A 17,785-nucleotide genomic window follows, 5' to 3' on the forward strand; every position below is an offset into this window, starting at 1 on the left:
AGAGTTTACAGTTAATCGCAGTTGAATCAAAATCATAATTTGAGTCGGTGCAGTTAACAAATCACAAAAGCTGCAGTTATTTAGATAATAAAAGGTTCTCTGCAACAAAGTATCCTGTCGTTTTGTAGAAAAATCTAGTTGTACCTGTAGCTTAAACATGTTCTAAAATGTGTGGGATTCAGGTTTATCAGTTCATATTTTGATCTTTAATCCTTCTATAAATTGTTTACAGTGTGAAATCTGAACAATATCATACTCATAATATATAGCACAAATCTATCAAAATCAGTCGATTTATTCACAGTTGCAAAACTTGTCAAAAAAGTTTTTTTTTTTTTTTTTTTCAAGAACATGGAATACAAAGTCTGTGTGCTCTCCATATTATTAAGTAAGATGCTACAATTATTATGTTAAAATGTGTATTTTAATGTGTGTTCACGTGCCCAGGGTCTGCAGATGGAAAGTAGCAGTAGATAAATATGGTACAAATCACATTTTTTTGGGAAGATTATTGAATTTGTACGTGGTTGCCAACAAATGAAGAATAAGCTAAACTAAACTTTTATTTTTGCTGCTACAACTATTAGAAACTTCTCACCAAATGCTCAGAAACAAAGAATCATGTTTTTTTGAGGATGCAGATACCACTCAGAATGTTTCAGTGTTCCTTTGTCCATCAAATTAGCTGAGTAAAATAAACTTGCTACTTTCCACCTCTTCCAAAGTACTACTAAGTGGTTTACACAATTTAATACACTAGAGCTCACAGAAAAGCTTTTATACTTTGGCTTGAAGAATAACAAATCCATTCGTATTTGTGTGAAATGGTCCAAAGAGGCATAAAGAAAATGAAATGACAAATCTGCAGATGGCTGCTTCCTTTCAAGGTGTTGTGCACTGGATTTGTACTTCAGCACTCCTTTGTTTTGCTGAATAGGTTTAGGAAACATTGCTGCTGCCAAAGCCTGAACACTTTGAGTTGTTTTTTTCCTGTATTATTTAAGCAACAATTAAATTCCCTTTAGAAAATAAGGACTTTGATAATCATAGTTGCAGCGATTTAATTCTTTATTTACTACACAATCATTACTGGAAGATTCTGGCAAAGTCAAAGAGACGCAGTTATTGTTATTCAATCAGGTTTGACATTGGAGTTGCTATGGGATTCCGTTGTTGTTCCTCTTTAGTAAATCTCCCACTCACTTATTTGATTTAGCTCTGTTCTGACTTGTACAGACTTTGGAGGTCTAGATGTCTGAGCAAAAATCTATTTCCTTATGGTAACATCATCGGGAGGCGAGCCATGAGGAAGCCAAATCCCCTCTCACCCAACACGCTCACAATTTATTTAGATGCTCAGTGAAAAAAGTGTTATCTAATGTAGTGCTACCACTGACAACATCATCCATTTGTTCTCTTTTGACATACTCTAAAGCGCATGGCACCTTTGCGTTGGTTTGGATAGATGCCTCCTAAAGTGAGATGCCAGAATTCCCCAGTGCCATTATCGGAGGTGCGTCATTGGGCATGCTCTGGTTCAATGCGACCATCATTCAGCGGCCATGACAGGGATTGGGCTCGACCCAACGCATGGCTTGTCTAAACAGGGAGGTCACTCAATCCCTGCTCCTGGCTCATCCATCAGAGAGACGTATGCAGATGGGCCGCCCCTGTACCTCCAGTCAGACCTCGCCCTCCCGTTTTAACCTCGTCATAATCTGTCAGCATCAGTGCACCTTCATACATATTCAGGAGGGATGAGTTTCTGTCAAAGCAAAAATCTCAAAAGGAAATGTTAATGTTTCAAGTTTAAGTCCTTTAAATATTGCTTTCAAAGAACAGATTCTGCATGCCTCCCTCTTTCTGTGAATTGGTCCTTGAAATTATTGCACACAAGAAAATCCTGTTTCCCCGAGAAGGTTTTACTCATAAAATCTAACCCTGTAGCTTTGTTTTTTAAGGATTGGTCCAACATATTTTTTTTTAACTCCTGATATACAATATATACCTTATTTTGACAATTGTGATTTGCCGTTAGTGATATCAATCCATGGCATGGTTGACTGATAAAATCCTCCAATATCACCAATATTGATATTAGCATAGTGTTTATTTTATGTTGATTAAATCTTAAAGATTAGGGTTGGAAGAACTAGATGTAGCAAACATGTTGCAGCAGATGAAGAAGCAGCATTGCAGGCCATAAGATGCATATGTCAGTAGATAAAAATTCATGAATAACTTTTTTTTCTGTGTATCAGCAGATGTGTCTGACTCTGAATACTTTATAAAACCAAACCCCTTTTTGCTCAAAGGGTTTGTTGTTGAAAGAAATTTTCATGCATTTTTAAATAGAATCTTGGCCAGGCCTTTGTCACGATGGAGAAAGTTGCAAAGAAGTGGGCTGTGTCTCAATATTACAGGCTTTAAAAACCATAAGAAATGAAAGGAGACGCTCTGGCCAGGCATTCCTCTTTTCCTCTTAACAGAGCTGAATTTTAATTGAATAATTTACACACGCCTTGTCTCCAGGTCGTGACAAAGGCAGAGAGGGAAGCAGAGCTGGGAAGAAGAAGGTAGGAGGGAGACGATGATATAACATTTGAGAACTCCAACAACACTCTCCCGAAAATAGAAGCTCAAGAAGCGAACGAGTAATCTGCACAGCGTGGCTGAGTACACCGCCTGGAGGTGAACCACGGACATTGAAGATTAAGACATTTATACATTTATATTGTAACTTTTTTTTGGAAGAAAAATACTGAGTATGAGAAAAGAAAAATGACCCAAGAAACCATTGTGTTCCTGGATGGGCATGTTTCATTTTGAATTGTTAAATACTGTTTTAGTTCATGAAAATTTTATGCCTGCACTTTATATCCCGCAAAACTAACAACCCATTTAAAGTTCTTGTTCAACATAAGGTGTACGCACTCAAGATACTGGCACAATAACAGAGGAAAATGGAAAATTCATTTAGCAGAAAGCCCCAAGCCTGAGCTAGCAATACATCACATGTATAATGAATGATTATAAATGTTGTAAGTATTTTTTAATAGTTTGAGGTTTCCAAAGATGTATGCCTCACAAATGCTTTTGGAAGTGAGCAAGACTTTTGGCACGGCTCCTGCTTCCTCTGAAGGTATCTGGTTTTGCGTTTCCCTAATTGCAGTGGAGATGTCATGGTTGGCACTAGATGTGTGTAAATCCATTTTCCTCTGTCAGTGACTTGCTATTGCTTACACTGGGCGTAATGAATCATTAATTCAGTGCTGTCACTTTCAGCCCTCAGTCACTGGGAGTGGAATTAACTGATCCAGGAGAAAAACAACAAAAGAAGTGGTGGAAGATTAGAACTGAAAACTTCCCTTCTGTCTGTAGGCAGAGATGAGGTCGCGCTACCAAGACTTTTACACTTCACTCTCTGTTGCATCCTGTTTTGATTGCTTTTTGTGTTTGTGTAATTTCATCTCCTCATATTATTGCATATGCGTCAGATATTCTCAGACTCGATAATAAACAGACGACACATTATGGTACAAATGAAAGTTTTTGTAAAGCAAAGAATTTAACAATGGCAGTGTTTTTAATTATTATGTTGAGCCGCGCTGGACTGAAATCAGCCTTTAGTTTAGGGGTAGATGCTTAATATTCTTGGCCAAAAGCTATTATTTATGTTTTATATATTCTAAAAGCAAATGATTTCCTTAAAAATGTACAGAAATACTAACACTACTTAGTATTACAATACAAAATAGACTATAATTATTACTGAGACAGATCATAGCACAATGCTTGTATTAAGCTGGCACCATTGTTGATACTGACGCTTCACTGCCTTTCTCTTTGTGGGGATTTAACGCATTGTGACTGGCCAAACTGAGCCATGTGACAGAATGAATGGACTGTTACAAAGACTTCACATTCTTAATCATTTATGTGAGAATAACCATATTTTTCATTACAATATGGCAACCAGCTGCTACAGTTTATGCAGTTGTAATTCTTCAAATATTGTACTTCTTGTTTATTTTGGTTCTGGACTTTAAAAATGCTGGTATCCTCTCACTGACTCTTACCTCCTCGTCCTGACTTGTCACACTAATGTTGTATATACTGTCACGCCTCTGAAAGCTTGGCGTTGTGACTGCTTCATTTAATACAAGACAGGTCTGATTGGTCCCAACAATTTTTCTTTAAATGTATATGTTTTTGTATTTCTTTTTTTTTTTCTTAAAAGCTTCCGGCTAACTTTGTGAAGCTGTTTGCCTTGACGTACTTGAGCCCACTTTTCTCTTGTTTTTGTTTTCTCCCTCTGGACCGTGAACATTTTCTAATAAGACAGTTTGGGGCTGGCACTGACTTGTCCCTGTCTGCTCCGTCACCTGTGGCAGAGGCAGGATTTGAGGTCTCAGTTTTTTGCTCAGTTTTGTTGAGAGCAAAGTCTAATTGGGAACAAGCAGGGCACTCCAAAAGACTTATAGCTCCTTCAAAAGCCCCGCAGTTCCACATTTGAATGAAACACATCTCTGCATGTCTGAGGAGCGCAGGATCACAGCCATTTCTCCGCCTCTACAAAATGCAGAGTTCATTCTCGGCCTCTTGCATTTGATCTCATATAAAAACGAATCAGTGGAAATTGACTGCAGTGCTAAAGGTTTTTGACAATGCAGGCCACCAAATTCGGGCAAGAAAATGAGAATGTGGTGCAATTCCCTGTCCCATTTCGGCAAAAATATTTGATTTGCAAAAGGTTTGAGGTACAAAGTAAGTGAGGAGTTTTACAAAAAAAAGAAAGAAAATAAACTTGCAGAATACGCTCTGTTTGCCAGAACGATTCAATTGAGATTAGTCTTCCAGTCCTAGTAAGATATATCATTGATAATTTGCAAGACGGATTTTCCTACCCTCTGCTTATTCACCTGCTTCTTTGTGAGATTTTACATATAGTTCATAAAATGCGTTAATGTTAACCCACAAAACAAATTCTTACACCTAATGAGTAAAGCTTCAAATAACAACGGAGGCATTTAATTCTCTCCTTGGGTTACAACAAGTCTTTCCATAAAATTAAGTGATTAGTTTGTGTGTTTCTAGCCTTGCTATCAAACAAAGCAACAAATCAATGCGAGTGAAAACAAAAGCCTACTGGCAGAGTTAATTGGAACTCTATTTGGGTTTCTCGGGAGCTTAAGCTGACCATTTCAGTGCAAGAAATCAAGGCCTTAACAACGATTTCATTAGCAGTAACTATTGTCTAGTACTTTGATACAGCGATGATTTCCTGTATTTTTCGAGGCACAGTAAAGATTTGGTAGCCCCCGCTGTTTAGAACCGCCTGTTTGTGCAGCATTAAAAGGTCAAACTGAACAAATAACTTGTGCTGAAGACAAACAAGTGGCCGAAGAAGCTGTTCCCATGGTTTCTGATATCCCTCCTGCACACATGCACTCCCCAGCATATGCATGTCCAATCGCTTCCACAGCACAGTCACCCAAGTGTGAGAAAGATTGTCGTCTTCTATTTCCGTTTGTTTGTCCAAGTCCTTTTCAATATATATGTTATCTTTAAAACTAAGGGATTGAAGATTTATTATCACTTTGCACTTGTGAGGTGCTGTAGCCTTGAACTTTTCCTGGATTTTGTACTTTTTGGACAACAGGAAGCATTTCACTGCTGTTACGGCTTTAGGAGATGACTGTTCAAAATAGCTTTTATACCCTGATGGAAGATTTGCAAAGCGAGAATATCCTTTTTGTTGGTACTGGCAGTGGGACAATACCCTTGAAATCCTTTGTGCGTGGATGGTTTATTACACTTGTTTCATAATAAAAGAGTCTCATATCATTGTCATATTCCATGCTTTTGAGCTAGATGGAATTGGAAAAAGGCAGCGTGGAGTCGAGGAGTCAGTTTTCTCGTGTTTCGGATGACCAATGGCCACAGCGAGATGAAAGGCCTAATGTAAAAAGCGGCTCTGCTCTTCCTCTCCTTCCTCTGCCGCCTCTGCTTCCTCACCTCGCCTGCACTGCATCAGGTCATGGTCACTAAGATGTACCACAGGATATTTTGCTAGAAGGATATAGATGAATTAACACATGCTAACACATATATATCAGGATCTGACTCTGTTGTCTTCTTTATAACTTATTGCTGAGGTGCATTTGGCCAAAATGATGAAGTTCAATAAGATCACTCGATACCGTTCATTTCATTATATCAAACCCTACTAAGCTGATGAGCACCTACCAGCTATCTACAAGACCCTTTGTCCCTTTGCAGACCACAGGACAAGAGTTAGTGTCTAAAAATTGCAAAGTGCAAGAGATAAAATAAATAAATAAATAAAATAAATTATAAAGTATATAAACTCTGATGTAGGTTGAAAGCACAAGTTTTGTTTTACTCTTAAACCTTGTGTTGAATACTATGTGTTACAAACATTGAGGTGAACTTTGATTCTCAGTAAGAATGTGACACACACTTATTTTAAGACGTCACACTGGAACCTGTTACTTTGGTTACATGACACAGCTCTTCATCTTCAGGTTGACAAGCGGCCGTGTATTACATCTTTTCAGTGACTGCAAGTATCTTTTAGTGACGTATTACATCTTCCTGTAAACAGTGATATATCCATTTATGATATATCATAAATGGACATTATGTAAAATGAGTTAAGTCCTTACAGAACCAGCCTTCTATAGATAGTGCCTTTTTAGGCTATAAGTACTGGAAAAACTCCCTTGAAACATAATGTAAATGTGCCTGCTGTCTGTAACTTCATCCATCTGATCAGGTAAACTTCTTTCAACCCTCTACCTGGTCTGCAATCTCTTCCTTCACAATTACATAGGTTATGTTCCATATATATGGGTGCCAATCTTTCTTGGCCAAATGATCATGCATCTTCCCCTCATGTCTAGGTGGGTTTCTTTCTGGCACTGTTCCTCAAGCCTAGCTCACAATGTGAACTTGGCACCCGGGTGCTGCACTGTGGCTGCCCTATGATCTAGCGACATTGGAGGATGCAAATTTGTATCAATAAAGAGACTAACAAACCTCAACCTGGAACGCAAGTCACAAAGTCATACTGAAGTTTTGCCAGCAGCAGCTGTGTCCTTCTTATAGATGCATAAACACACACATAGAACATATTCCAAGGACTGCCTTCTGTCATCCCCTCTCTACCTTCCTCCTGAGGTGCAACTTGCGTCATGGGGGAGAAAAAACAACTTGGTGAAGTTTTGACCAAGTGCACAAGCGCCCCCAGTCTATGGAACTGTATTATGTCTTTTTTATACGCAGTGACAACGCTGTTGGATTGCAGCTTGGTAAATGGGCTGAGGAATTTCACTGTGTGCAGCAAGGATACACATCATTTGTCAAGCACTGCACTTCAATTATTCATCAATACTAGCCATTAACAGGAACTTGAGCTAGAGCCTATTTGTACACCAGCAGGATATCACACATTCAGGGCAGGAGTTGGTAGAAGCTTGTGCTAATGGAGTTCTCTGTTTCTCCTGATCCTTTTCCGCGAATAAAAGTGCAGATAGATGATCTTTTTTGCTTTTGTTGAGTAGTTTGGAGCACGTCTTCTAATACCAGTTTGATCATTTTCACTCATCCCTGCGTGTTGTTCGCGCCTCTATGCCACACGCCTCCGTCTCCTCCTCTTGTGCTGTCTGCTCACATTCAGAGGAGCTATAATTGAGTTTTTGGACAGCTGACCCAGACTGGGGAACGCTTCACGGGAGATAAAAGAATTTTAGCATTAGAACATCAAAGAAGGGCGAACCCACCCACCTACCGCCTCAGCCCCAGTTCACTCCTGCGCTCAACCAAACTGGAGATCAAATGAACACCAAAGGTCATTATTGCTCGGAAGGGTTAATGATGCAAAAACGTGTTCCGGTTTTTAATTTGCACTCCTCTGCCGATAACGATTCACGGTCTAATCACAGATGACGCATGACCTTTGCACTTCTTTCAACAAGCTGTTTATTTAAGGCATTGTCTATGAGCATATTTGACAGTAATTTGAGGTGACTCCCCCACAGATCTCTCATTACCTGACACTGTCTTCTCCACTCAGATCAATAGTCTGATAATGGCAGCTGGCACCAGGCAGACAGTGAGTTTAAATCAAGTCACCACCTTTGGGCTACTGGAGGCGAGCGTGCTGTAAAACATGGATTTCTTTGTTTGGGGTTTGGCGTTTTAAAGAGACAAGGCTTGATTTAGTTTCTTGCAGCAATCTGTTAATTCTGCATTATTTTAGAGGATGCTCTCCCTACGATATGAGCTCTCAGTTCAGTGTATTAGTGCATATTTTAGGGCTGCACAATTTATCACAATGTATTCAAAATCACAATCTGAGTTGCCGCAACTATCGAGTCAAATCAAAATGTCCTCTGAAAATCAGCAAAATATCTTGTCTTTTTAATAGAAAAATCTTGTACCTGTACTTTAAACCCCTAAAACATGTTCTAACATTTATCAATATAATTCTTTTATATATATATATATATATATATATATATATATATATATATATATATATATATATATATATATATATATATATATATATATATATATATATATATATATATATATATATATATATATATATATATATTTCTATGCCCTAAAAATAAATAAATAAAATATATAAGTATATACATGTATACACACTTTCTTACCCCCACACACATCTCTCAAAAACTGTATGCATTTAACAGTTGTGTCAGTTGCAGCTATAATCTAATATTGGCTACAGCATCTTGAAAAGTTTTACTACTTGAAGATTGTTGAAGCATACATTCCCATTTTTATTCTTCTCATTTTCGTGAAGCTTGATGTAAACCTGCCCTGATAGCAATTCCCACAGTCAGCCTTCTTCAAATATCCCCAAATAAGAATCTAATGCAATGGAAGATTTCCCTATATTTTTACCCTCTATGGCGCTTACAGAATTTCTAAGTGGGACAAGCTCTATTAAAGGTAATCCTTAGCAAGCCTTAGTGCTGATTGCACTTTTATGTATTTGCGTTTTATTCCCCAGTTGGCTGTTTATTTGATTATACGACGGCTATGCTAATAATCAATCTATTTTAATATGTGACGTGCTATATTTCACTCTTCAGACTGGAGGGGCTTTTGGGATATTCTAGTGTAGTCTGACAGCACATAGAGATTTATGTGGCAACTCCCTCAGACAAATGCAGAATAATGGACATTTTCTGACCCTGACTACGTGAGATCAGCCCAAGTAAAAGAGCACGCTGTATCTGATGTAGCGCTCCATAAAGCACTTTGATTGGGACTTCAACATAGTTTTCTAAAATTTTGTATTATTTGTAATCCAAAAGCATTCATTTTGTCTTCTTTTATACATGAGCACTTTGGGTTCTTTTTAAAGACATAGGAGATGTATCTACCTGTGTTGGTGGTGACCTATGGTATATCAGTTGTTGTTACGTCCTGTAGGCGTGGAAAGGTGATAAATAAAGCAAAGATAGTAGTGAGTACACCCTAAAGATAAAATCTCACAAGAACAAAAATGTAGCACAATCTGTGAGATTCCATATAAAAATAAATAAATAAATAACACCGAAAGGAATGTGAGAAGGAAACAAGGGCGACTCACCAGAGCACAAAAAGACAGAGCAGAGCAGGAAAATCTCAAATCTGCCATATTAGATCACTGTAAAAGAAATAACCACATTAGAGATTTGGGGCGAGGCACAGGTCATTTGATTGGAAAACAACAAGTTCAAACACTGGTTCAGGGAAGAAATTGAAATCAGAAAATGGAGTGTTCCTCCTTTCACACACCTAGGACCCTCCTCCTCAGACCATCGGGCTGAGGCGTGGTCAGTCTGAGTGACCTGCTAGGTCCGTTAGGCTGAAGATGGCTTGCAGCTATCAGCTGAAATGTCAAAAAGGATTGGACATGTATCGTCTTTAAAAAGAACCCAAGGTGCTAATGTACTATTTGATTAGAAGAAAAACAAACGAATAAACAAAAAAAAAATATTGCTATACTTTGCTATTGTGCAACAAGAATATATACTGACTATGTTTTCTACTACTACCATACTGTGACCTCACTACTCAATAATATAATATTAACTGATACAAGAAACAACACTTAACCATGAAGTAGTTACTCTTAGTGGCTAGTACTTTATTGTTTTTTTTTACTTGTAATCCACACACATAATTACACGTCACAGTGGTTTTATGTAGCAGACATTACCATTTCTGCCTATTTGCCACTACAGTCGACGGTACTGTATAGGAAGATAAGAAGCCACATGGAATTCATAGCATTTTTTTTGTTAACGAGGGGAAGCTAAAGCCTTCTGTAAAACTCCATACATATATTTTCTTTAATGGCCACAACAAACTATTTTTTCTGCTAGCTAGCTATGTGTTAATAATATGAGCACATTTCTCACTTTTTAATTGTAAGTTTCCATTGCTACTTTTCATCATGCTCTGAAAAAACACAAACTTTTTTAAAAGTACCCTAGCTATTTGAATACCTATTTGAAAAGGGAGTGCTGTCTAGAAATGATCAAGTGACCCATCCGCTTGTTTACTCTCCCTAGTTGCAAACTGAAATGCTTGGCTTGGGAGGCTTCTGCATAGCTCTCATGCTAACTGTTCTTGGGTCACTCAGACCTTTGGTGCCATAAGTGTGCATGAATTCAAAACATTACATTGCATTGAGTGATAGGTCGACAGTCCCAGAGCAATACTGCGTCCTAGAAAGTGAATATTTAACAAACGTGGGAGTCCAGGGAAGATATGTACGAATGCGGCCAAATATCAAGACTCCCTGTTTCCTCTTGTCTTGTTAGGTGGAAAGATTTCATCAGAGTGCGCTCATAGAGTTTTATTATTTGCTAAGTTGCTTGTCAGCACTCATTGCCAATAATTTTTATTTTATAAAGATTACATTGCTAGTCTCCATGTCCAAAGATCCGGTCGTCGAGGCCGCCACCTTCAACTGCCGCCCGGATCTCTTTGCACCCGCCCCTCCCGCAGGTGGTGGGTCCACGGGAGGACGGCCCCATGTAGCTCCTTCAGGCTGGGTCCGGCCGGGCCCCGTGGGGAAAGGCCCGACCACCAGGCCTGGCTCCAGGGTGGGGCCCTGGTAACGGGTGATGTACCTGACCTCGTTATATTACTTCTCATGTGGGACTTCTGAACTGGTCTTAGTCTGACTTTTCCCCCTGGACCTGTTTGTCATGGGTGACCCCACCAGGGGCATGAAACCCATTCGAGTGCTCAAACCCCTCCACCACGTTAAGGTGGCGGTTCGGGGAGGGGGATAGGGCGATGAGCTCAGTCACACGGGAGGAGCTCGGAGTAGAGCTGCTGCTCCTACACGTCAAGAGGAACCAGTTGAGGTGGTTCGGGTATCTGCTCAGGATGCTTCCTCGACGTCTCCCTAGGGAGGTGTTTCGGGGGAAGACCCAGGACACGCTGGAGGGACTATGTCTCTCGGCTGGCCAGGGAATGCCTTGGGGTCCCACCGGAGGAGCTGGAAGACATGTCTGGGGTGAGGGAAGTCTGGGAGTCCCTGCTTAAACTGCTGCCCCCGCGACCCGGCCCCAGATAAGCGGAAGAAAATGGATGGATGGATGGAAGATTACATTGCATTATAGGACAAAAAATAATGAAATTGACCTATGTTCACATACTACTCTATCAGGATGGAGAAGCTATTTGGAATAGTTTAAAATACAAGTAAACAGTATAAAATAGTTATAAGTAAAACTGTTTTTATTTTGATTATTTTTAAGAACTTTTAAATGAACTTGCAGAAAGTCAGTGTTTAACACATCACACTACTAAAATAATTGATCTGCCATTATAGGTCAATAGAGCTCTAAAATATTGGTTGTTCTCTTGTGTGTATTTCTATTTAAAACTTCCACAATATCTTTTATAACCCATAGAGCACAGATTGTTGTCGCGTACAGTTATTATGTCATGTGCTTCGGAGCTCTGTTTCCATCTTGACTTCCTTCCTTCGCAGCTTTGCGTGTGCTTACACTGGCTGCCTCTCTCCCATCTGCTCCTCAATCAATTTGCTCTCATTTCCTGCCAATTGGTCCACCTCCATGGGCTAAGGCTCATTTCACAGGAAGTATTGCATGTTCAGATCATCAGCTGTAGTTATGGTGATAACACTGTGGACCCCTGCACCACCTCTCTCTCAGTAGCCCACCACATTTAGGCCATTTGTTCTGACTTTTGGATTATGGTTTGTAACAAGAGCAATTAAGGTGACACAGAATGGTGAGGGAGCAGTGACAGAGCAGATGGCAGACAAATGGTGCTGTTATTACCTATGTGAAAGTTTGGACAAGCACAGCGAGACTCCAGTCATGCTGTTTTGTTCATGGGGTTTTTGTTAGATTAATAATATCGCATTATGCAAGATCAGAGTTATGCACCAGGCAGACAAAAGATCATAAGCAGACACAATTGTCAGAAAAAATAGGCAGTATGAGAATTTAAATCTTAGTTCAAAGAAAACAATAGTCCAGGACAAATATTATGATTTAATCTACATTGTAATTTGAATGGTATATATATATATATATATATATATATATATATATATATATATATATATATATATATATATATATATATATATATATATATTTGCTTTTCAAATGGGGTCTTGTTAAATATAAAAGCAGCTAAAAAAACAGTTAAGACTTCTTCAAACATATTCTGAAATGCATTAATTTCTTGTATTAATGTAAAAGTCTATTTATTTATTTATTATTTGTTCATTCCTAGTTACAATTAGTAGAATTGGGCAGGCATAAAAATGTGTACAAATGTGTACTGGACCCAGTTGCGATGATTTATTGTCTTGAGCAGAACATGGTGCAAAATGCTTGCTGATATTCCCAGAGTGGTAAGGGATTTCCAAATATTTTCCAAGAAAGGAAATGTGCTGCACTAGACATATTTGAAGTATAGCAGGAAATGTGATAATAGACAGGTGGTCATAATGATATGGCCTGTTACAATACCACCTGCACACATATTGCAGCCAGACAGTTTAACAAAATTTCAGGGGCTGCACAAAAGGAAAACAGTACTCCCTTGTCTGGGTTATAATTTCTACAGAAGTCAGCTCATAAATTCCTTTCATTTAGCCGTTGGTGTAAATCTATTGAGAGGTCTACTTCAGGTTTGTTCAGGTGCACAAAGGCAGCATGTCAGATAGAACAAGTTATGTTGCAATGAAGCTAGTGCCTTTAATAGAAACTACATTAACCAAGTTAAAGTTTAGGTGTAACAATGATTGATTTATTGATTAGTTGTTTATATTGCGAAAGGTAATTTATTCCAACTGAGGTTCATCTGGTCTTCCGATAATTAATTTTAATAGATTTTTTTCAGGCAGTTTGGACTGCTCACTAGCTCACTACCACTTTCTCAGAGTGGTCATGTGATGTTGGTGTGATGAGTCCAGTCAGCTGATTTAAACAGGTTTTGGTACTGTCTTTCTACTGGTGGAGGCAGGACAACAGCACCATCTGCAGTCCGACTTCTTCGGGACAGTATCCCAGGTGTGTGAGAGTAAAAAGCTCCCCTTGTACCCATTTAATGTCCCATGGACTGTATTTCAATCTTCTGTCAGCTCATGGCATGTTTTAGAGTCTGTGTATAGTTGATTTCTGAATTAGCTGGCAATTATCTCAATAATCGCTTAGTTGTTATCAGTTGGTTCACTTGTTCCAGCCCTGTGGACACTCACAAGACTGCATAGAGTGTAGAAAAGTAGTTTCTTCTGCCACCAAAGTTGTACGGTCAGTCTGGATATATATAGAGGAAGTAAAAAGGGTATTTTTTGTCCCTAACCTTCACTGAAAAAATAAAAAATAAAAATTGATACATTTAGTATTTCATAGAATGCCCCTCGTACAAGAAAAAAGTACATCAATAGTTTATAAAGTTGTGTTCTCAGCTATGAAAAATCTATCCAAATGTTGTTCCAACTGAAACCCAAATGTGATAAAAATGTATTGGACTTTTTCAAAAACTTTCCTGCCCATTACCCAACCATAAACAAGACTAAAGTGCCTCACCCCAGCATACGCAGCATACGGGTTTTTCCGCTCTGATCCCAAGTAGGGCTCAGATATTGCAGATACATTTATAACTTGATGTTCATTTGACTCAGATCATCGCCTTCTTTTATGCCCACTGCAACATCAAGCCTGTTTATCTCAGCGATACATGTTTGTTGTGACTTATAAATAATTTGGTGGTCCACTGTGACTGCAAATGTTTATGGATACTACTTCCAGTTAGGGAGGTGTGCCATTAAAAATCTGCTCCCTTTTACCGAGACTCCTCCAGGGGACAATGTGGGCTTTGGGTACGGCTCTGATTAAGGCTCTTATTTCGGTCAAGCTGCTCCCAGGCTGCTTTGATAGGCTGCGATTGAGTCCCACAGCCGACATGTGTAAACCAATTAACAGTGTGCCTGTCCACTGCGAGGCTTTCAGGGTCCCCAGGAGAAAAATTAGCTGCATAATAACTGTAAATATGATAGAAGCTTTTGACTATAGCTTATACATAACAAGTGTTCAGTCAGTAGACTGAGATTAACTTTACTGTCCCACACGTCGGAAATTTGTCTGCCCTCAGTGCTGTGCAAAAAGCATAGTCCATAAATACAGAAAACATTAAAAACAAAAGGAGTTCAAAGTGCAGTATGTAGGTTATCTATTCACATCCAAGAGGAATTACAAAAAAAACCAAAAAAAAAACAAAAACCCCAAAGTGTTTAAAATTGATCTGAAATGCAAGTTGTGTGTTTGTCTTTCTAATAAAGCAAGAATCAGCAATCAATGTTGGGAATTAAAGAAAAATCACAATGCTTCCCCTGAAATTTGAACATTTATGCAGACTTTGTTGAAACATTTGCACAACACACAAGTATTTACTGTTTTGCTTTATTTTTTTCCATTCAATCTCACTTACCTGAATTTACCTTAAACATGTGACTTGTAGCTCAACCATACAAGAAAACTTTGCCGATAGTAACAGATCATCTATGCTGCTTTCATTTTTATATATTTTCTGCTTAGTCATCATTTTGAAGAATATTTTGGACTTTATTAAATCATTGGTGCATGAACCAAAATACAGGGGTTTTGAATGTAATGTAATTAATTCAGACAAGCCGACCCAAATATGCTGTGCAAACACATGGTTGGCCGAAGCTTGCTTGAAAATCCTTGAACTCACCCTAAAATCCATAGTGATTATTGCATTATATAAGGGAAAATGAAGTGGAACTGAGCTGTTGGAGTTCTTATAGAAATCTTTATATTCACCTCCTCAGTCTTTGAAAGGGCATACATGAAGTGAAATGATTTGAGCCGATCTTAATGTGTCTAATAATCACACAGTATTCCCACACAATGGCGCCCTTCCGCTGGACGTGAGGTGTCCGGTGTCTTATCAGCAGCCGCAGATGGAGAGCGTCCAAGTGAGCACCTCCATGTATGTCACCAATAAGAGGATGAATTTGGCTCCCATCTCAAAGGCAACCCAGCCATACACACACACACAATGTCCCTTTGGGGTCTCACTGTACGCCTATCGTTGTCCTGTTTTCCTGCATGCAGGCACACACACTCCTACACATCCTGGTATGCCGTATCGCAGCTGGAGACAATATAGCGAATCTCTTCATCAGGAAAAAGCCATCCGGGAGACAATTCCTCAAGGCACGAAGAGGCACTCGTGAAGCCCTTACAAGCAGGTGGTTGAACGCAGAGTCATAATTTGTAAGCATTTAGGATCATGGAACATTTTTCCGTCAAACAAAGATAGAACACTCACATAATAAAATCTAAAACAGTAAACATCTGCCCTTTCACCCCAAAATATTTTTCACCCCAATTCAAATGTGTTACATAAATCCGCCAAATGCATCAATCCTATCTGTTTTATAGTTGTTCTCACTTACATGGCCTTCAAAGGAAAGAATGATGACGATATCAACGCATTCTCGTCCAGTGCATTCTGCAGGCGATTTATGTGACAGCGCTAAGGAGTAGTGTAAATTGAGAAGAGAGACGGTTAGCCAAGAGATTTTTTGCAGTGGTTTATGTCTGATCTTTATAATCTAACCTATCAAACTTGAGTGTAACTGGCGCATCCGTGGTAGATTGTATCTCTTACCGCTCTGTGGGGTAGTAAGACTCCCCTATGACTTTTCCGCTGTGTGTAAATATCCCCGTGATAGCTTTCCCTGGCACCCGCAGGTTTATAGACAAGCCATGAGTCCATAAGAAGCAGTATGGATCATTGCTTTTGGTACATTTACGCATAAACAAGAAAAGAGGGCGTGTGGGGAAGACAAAACTTTGCTAAGTGGGTTACACAGATGATAATGTGATGTTTTAACAGTTGTACAACATGGAAAAAAGGGAGGCTCAGATTTATTTAAAGGCAAATCTATAAATGTTTGCATTATAGACTTGGAATTTAGGTTTACTGTACTGGTACATTGAAAAGTCAAATATTGCCATAGGTGTTTTTAGTGTGAAAAGTTTTACCTTTGTTGACATGTGAATATGTGTAGTAGTAGTAGTAGACACCTACATTGTATAGCATCACATCTTTGTCACTGTTGCCTGTACAGCACATGCTGCTGATTAACCATAAATACTCTTCCCCCTCTCACCATTTTGCTTTGTGCTTGAGACTTTTGTTATTGCACAAACATTATGCCAACTCCTAACCCAGTCAGTTCTTTCACAGGAGTGCCACAAGTTTGCAGGTTCATAATGAGCTTTTATACTTTCACATTTACAGTCATAGGAATTGCCATTTTATATGATTGTGGGAAAGACCCTCTCATTCTTTCATACAATATGCAAATGAGACCTCTTATCCTACCTCATCACAGACTTTGAGAGGAAACTTAAAAATGCTGATTGTCTCATTGGGGCTCCGTTTATGGCCCACTTGAGGAGGCCCTGCAGACTCAGCTGAAGCTCAGAGCACTGAGGTCATCGGTATTAGGATGAAGTGTTCCTTCCTGTCAGGAAACCTCTCACAAACCATGGCAGGCAAACTGGTGAATTGTTTTTGAGTCGTACATAATACATTTGAATTTGCAAACACAGTCTAGGAAAGACAGAGAAAATGCCAATACTGAGAAATGTACCTGCGCTGCATGTTGCGTATCGGAAATGTCACACAAGTTCCCATTAGAAATATTGTTTCAAATGGCCTTTGGAGTGTATGTTCTTTCCTTAAAACCTACTGTATAGGCACCGTACTGCTATGGACATGTAGCTCAGTGAGCTCATTATCTCACTTTTCTCATGAAACCTTCCAAAGCGCAGGTTTTTAATAGTCACTTTTCATATTCTGGAAACCGCTCCTTTACTTTAGATTATTTTTAATAGCAGCCCATTTTGTATAATGCATTCATATTTGTCTCTGTAGATTTAAAGACTCATCTAATGAGCTCTCATAAGGTCTGCTTCCATAGCCCTTGGCCTGATCCAGTTTGCTGCAGCAACTCATACTAGACCAGGACTATATAAGGCATCAAGACTTCCCTAGACATGAAGACATGCCATTCTTCCCTTTGACAGATACTCTCCAGCAGGGAACGGTGGCTAACCTCCTCACATACTCTATTCCTCTGATTCACATGTGTAAAACAGGGTGTTGGAACCTGATTACCTTGATTACCGAAAACTTTTTT

The 17,785-nt window shown here is 39.0% G+C and overlaps 1 protein-coding gene across 3 annotated transcripts in view; it reads left to right on the forward strand.

Annotated features, from left to right (window-relative positions):
* Positions 1-17,785, forward strand: part of chrm3a (cholinergic receptor, muscarinic 3a) — a 96,849-nt gene that overhangs the window by 12,059 nt on the left and 67,005 nt on the right. The window contains exon 1 of one of the 3 annotated variants that reach the window (XM_055227261.1): positions 2,610-2,691. The exons of the other annotated variants lie outside the window; for them this stretch is intronic. The gene's annotated coding sequence lies outside the window, so the exon portion shown is untranslated. Of the gene's footprint in view, positions 1-2,609; positions 2,692-17,785 lie in introns of those variants that run through there. 3 annotated transcript variants of the gene reach the window in all.

The sequence above is a fragment of the Periophthalmus magnuspinnatus genome, chromosome 15 (genome assembly GCF_009829125.3).
Source record: "Periophthalmus magnuspinnatus isolate fPerMag1 chromosome 15, fPerMag1.2.pri, whole genome shotgun sequence".
NCBI lineage: Eukaryota > Metazoa > Chordata > Actinopteri > Gobiiformes > Gobiidae > Periophthalmus > Periophthalmus magnuspinnatus.